This window comes from Rutilus rutilus, assembly GCF_951802725.1.
Source record: "Rutilus rutilus genome assembly, chromosome: 12".
NCBI lineage: Eukaryota > Metazoa > Chordata > Actinopteri > Cypriniformes > Leuciscidae > Rutilus > Rutilus rutilus.
Genome location: NC_140217.1, coordinates 19,116,290 through 19,121,670, shown reverse-complemented (window position 1 = coordinate 19,121,670; position 5,381 = coordinate 19,116,290). Strand labels below are relative to the sequence as shown.

Sequence of the window (5,381 nt, the reverse complement as noted above, 5' to 3'; positions counted from 1 at the left end):
TGCACAGGATACCAAACGTGTGACAAATCTCAAAAATGAAATGGATGTCGTAAGAGGCCTGACAAATTCATGGACTAATGTAACGCTCATGTTTTTTAACGGCAAAGAGCCGAACGGCGTAATCCTCAGAAAAGTTCTGGATGTGTTGCGTGCATGTTGTGACGAATTCAAAATCACCGATATACTCGCTATTTGTACTTTTGTAACGGATCTCTGTGTGTCACTGCTGTCAAAAAATGCAAAAACTGACGTTGGTGAATTAGTTGAAGGTCTGGTCAACTATATCCTAGAGCAAGACATGATAGCCTGCAGAGATTTTCTATTCTGGTTAGACCATCTGTAAATGTCATTATTGTTTTACTTTATGTACTGCCGATCTATCATTTTCTTCACTACTTCAATGTATACTCGAAAGTATAATGTTGAAATAAAACAATTACAAACATTTCTGTTGTGTTAATGTCTGAGCTCATAAAAATAATATTATAATAGTATACATGATAATAATAATATTTAGAATAATTAAAAATACTACATGATTTAAAAGATTAAATATTTCAATATTTCAATATTTGTTTTCTGCATTTGAATTACTGTATTCCCGAGGTGGCAACCATTTCCATTCCATGGATGCGCTGCGCCACGGACCACAGCGTCTGTGAAAATGTGTGGTGATTTTTCAAATGATACAACTAATTTGCCCACTGTGTACAGAACAGAAAAAAAGAACATTTTGTGGTGTTGAACAAAATTTGATTTTGTTCTTAGCATCGGTTCCTGCATCATAGAGGGAGTAAGCACATTACATTTTACAAAAAAATTTAAGGAGGTTCATTCAATTTTTTAATAAGATTATGTGTTCTGTCATGGACGACTAGACACTAGTCATGGGATGTCCAGCAGAGAGAGAAGGGACACGCCCTGTGGTCACATTTTTACCCGCCACTGCAAACCTCCTGTCGTCCTCTCACTCTGCCTTTTCCCCCGCTTCGCAATGTAGCCATCCTACAGCTTTCCGCCCCTGCGACAGCCGTAACATCGACCACCACGGCATCCATTTCAGGCCAAATGGAGGAGCAGGTGGGTTACTTAAACACGGCATTCAGCAACCTAGCCCTCTCCAGTCCCATTTCCTCCCGTGGAGTTGAGGATATGTCTCACCAGCGACTTGTCACAATCCTGGCATGCGTCGTGAACAGGAACGCCTTGACACCTTTCAGAATTGGACTCTTGCTACAGTAACTCCAGCTGAGCTTGCCAAAAGTGGTTTCTACTACCTTGGCCAGGGTGACAGAGTGGCTTGCTTCAGTTGTGGAGGCCAGCTTAGCAACTGGGAACCGGGAGATCGTGCAGTATCAGAGCACCAGAGGCATTACCCCAACTGCCACTTCGTTCGAGGTGACCGTGCACAGAGCCGGATTATCCATAAGGGCACTTGGGCCAGTGCCCAGGGGTACCAACCATTCACAGTCACATTCACCACATGACACAAGCTTTAAAAATATTTTTCGTAAATTGTTATATTTATAACTTGAAATTCTTGAAAGACCATACATAACTCGTTTATGAACACTAATTTAACAATAATAATAATAATAAGTTATAAATAAATAAAGATTACATGACCACTATCACTCCCCCCTCCCTCCCCAATCTGTCAGAGTTGAGTTGGTCCACAACAAGTACGCGCAAATGTGTCTTTTTTTTTTTAACGGCTACAGAAAATGAATCTAAATCCAAAATGGACAGATGTCAATTGAGTGGTTTTGCAGTTGTTATATATGTGTTAAAGATTTTATTTTGGATGTGTTCATTGTGATTATATTGGCTGGGTTTATAAAAGTTTATAAAATTGAAAGGATCTTTGCTTGGTGCATTTGGAAACAAATCTTGTCTATTTCTAAATGTAATCGCGTGCATCGCTGATGATTATAGGCTACTGTCCGTGTGTTGAAAAAAACTTCGATTAAACACACTCGCAACCAAAGCGGAGACGTTACAGCGTTGCCAGTGGTACTGAGCGGAGTTTTGCCGCTCTGAGGTATAGTGCCCAGGGGCACCACACTGTCTTAATACGGCCCTGACCGTGCAGATAATGTACCTTTATCTGGTGGCGGCCTTTCCAATGGATCTAACTCGGCAATGCAACAGTGTGAAGAAAGGTTGCTCACATTTGTCAACTGGCCCTCAAGAATAACTGTTCGACCAGACCAATTGGCTAAGGCTGGTTTTTACTCTGTTGGTCGTAATGATGACGTGAAGTGCTTTTGTTGTGATGGTGGACTCAGATGTTGGGAGTCTGGTGATGATCCATGGGTAGAACATGCTAAGTGGTTTCCAAGATGTGAATACCTGTTGCAAGAAAAGGGCCAAGAGTTTGTTCATCAGATTCAAGCAAGATTTCCAAGACTATTTGAACAGCTATTGACTAATGGAGACAGCAACTCAAGAGAATTTGTTGATCCACCTGTTGTACACCTGGGTCCTGGAGAAGACCGTTCAGAAGATGCAGTGATGATGAACAATCCTGTGGTGAAGCAAACCATTCAAAGCAAAATCCTCGCAAGTGGAGAAAATTACGAAACCGTTCAAGAGTTGGTGTCTGATTTACTAAGTGCAGAAGATGAGAAGAGAGAAGAGGAGCGAGAAAGTAAGTTTCTTACTTTTCTTAAGAAACATCATCTTGCCATGTCACAGCACCTAAAAAATGTGCAGAGCTTAATGGACCATCTTCTAGAGGAGAACGTCATCTCACAGAAAGAGTATGGCATTATTCGTAACTGCACTACAGTCAAGCAGCAGACAGGGCAGCTCAATGAGTTAGTCCTGTCGAAAGGAAATGCAGCAGCAGAGGTCGTCTGCAACTGGATCAAGAAGAATGATGTCTACCTGCTAAGAAAACTGATGGCCCAGACAAATAAAGCTGCATCACCGAGTCAAGATCTTTCAGACTTGTCTATGGAGGAACAGTTAAGAAGACTTCAAGAGGAGCGCACATGCAAAGTTTGCATGGATAAGGAAGTGAACATTGTCTTCATCCCCTGTGGTCACCTAGTTGTGTGCAAAGAATGTGCGCCTTCTCTGCGCAAGTGCCCCATATGTAGAGGCTTGGTCAAAGGCGCTGTCCGTACTTTCCTATCATAAAGTGAAGATATTGATCATCCAAGTAACAAACAGTTTTTGGATGTGCAAATTTACATTTAACTTGATGAATAAAAACAATGTAACGTAAAAAAAAAAAAAAAAAAAAAAAAAATGATACAACTTAGTCTAAATAAGAGCAACGTAGAGTCCTCGGATTTCTTAAAAACAACACAACAACAACAAAACATTGTGATAAACTTTGACAACATGTTTTATGGACAAAAATACTGTTTGAAATATTTTTGTTTAAATAAGATCTAAGACGACTAAGTACAGTTTTTCAACCATCTAAAGTTTTTGAACAGACATTGTTTAATAACAATTATACCTTAGGTTCAATTTAAACAAAATCATTACAGTAATCTTCTAAAAGATAAATAGAAGATATGAATGTATTCAAACTTTTGATCATATAAATAAGATCATATTTAAACTTTTACGATTATGATTTGAAATAAATTTTGTGTGAACAAAACATTGGCTCTGGAAAGGACCTTATAAGCAGCCTATCAATGGGGTTCACAGTTTCTAAATGTTTTCATTGTTGCTCTCTCTGAAGATAGGCCTATGTGGTCATTTTCTCACAGATACAACTTAAGGAATTATTGAACATTTCACAGGTGTGAGATGACTTTTGTGACTCTCTAAAAATGTAAGGTGTTTTTATTTATATATTTATTTAACTAAAACTTTGTTTACATTTTATTTAATTATTTATTTATTTCATTTTTGAAAATGTACAAATGTAGGTTTCTGTGATGGTCGTGTTTAGGTGTACGGGATAGAATATACAGTTACGGTACAAAAATCATTATGGCTATGAAAAGCCCCCACCATAAAAATTGAAACCCCCGCATGGACAAAAAAATGCTGATTGAATCTTTTCATATAAATGACATCTAAGACGACTAAGTACAGTTTTTCAACAATCTAAAATTTTTGAACAGACATTGTTTAGTAAAAATAATACTTTAGGTTACAGTAATCTTCTAAAAGGTAAATAGAAGATGCATATGTATTCAAACTTTAAAGATTTTATTTAAAAAGTCTTTTAATTTTAAAAGATCATATTTAAACTTTTACGATTATGCTTTGAAATAAATTTAGTACGAACAAAACTTTGGCTCTGGAAAGGCGTTAGCAGACTAACATTACATTACATTACACGCTGTGACATGATGCATATAGAGATTAGTTCATTTTTTAGAACCGTGTGTGTGCGCACGTGCAATACAGCTTAGAAATGATATTAAATGATTTATTTATTTTATAGTTTTCTGTGATTGTCGTGTTTAGGTGTACATGATCGAATATGCGGTTACGGTACAAAAATCATCATGGCTATGGAAAGCCATCAAAATTGAAACTCCACACGGACAAAAAATTATGATTGAATCTTTTCATATAAATGAGATTTAAGACGACTAAGTACAGTTTTTGAACAGACATTGTTTAATAACCATTACACAAAATCATTACAGTAATCTTCTAAAAGGTAAAGAGAAGATGTGTATGTATTCAAACTTTAAAGATTTTATTTAAACAGTCTTTTATTTTTAAAAGATATTTAAACTTTTAAGATTATACTTCTTATAAATAAACTCAGCACCTGATATCCTGATCGCTGAATTTGTGTGACTCTCTGACACACACACACACACACACACACACACACACACACACACACACACACACACACACACCCTTTGGCTGGTGCTTTTTGAAAGCTTCGCAGGTCAAACGCTGGTGTAAAGAGAGGCCAGAGGGCCCTGATTTCTAAACATGTAAGATGATTTTTTATTTTCGTGAACCCGTTTCATACATTGCGTTGTTTCATGAGCTGTATGTTTTTTCTTCAACTCTCTAAACATTTAACTGATTGTTTCATAACATGTAGGCCTATGTTTTTTCTTCAACTCTATAAACATTTAACTCATTGCAATTTTTTTGTGAATCCATTTAATTTAAACTGGATAGTTCTACATTTATTTCAACTTTTTGTGTGAGGTTTTAGTAAGATCTTTATTTTATATTATTTATTTATAATCATTTATATTCTTTTAAAGAACAGAATGCTTTATGTAAGCTGATTTTTTATTCTTTTGTTTATCTAAAACTGAAAGAATTGGTTTCAGTAAGATGTTATTTTATATTATTGTATATTATATTATTTGTGTGAAATATACATTATTTTATAAAATCTCTGTTTCTCACTATCACTGTGCTCTGGAATGTGG

The 5,381-nt window shown here is 36.4% G+C and overlaps 1 pseudogene across 1 annotated transcript; it reads left to right on the top strand.

Moving 5' to 3' along the window:
* Positions 1-887: 887 nt before the first annotated feature.
* Positions 888-3,201, top strand: LOC311301252 (putative inhibitor of apoptosis; annotated as a pseudogene). The gene is made up of 2 exons: positions 888-1,398; positions 2,093-3,201. The product of its transcript is annotated as a putative inhibitor of apoptosis (transcript).
* Positions 3,202-5,381: the final 2,180 nt, after the last annotated feature.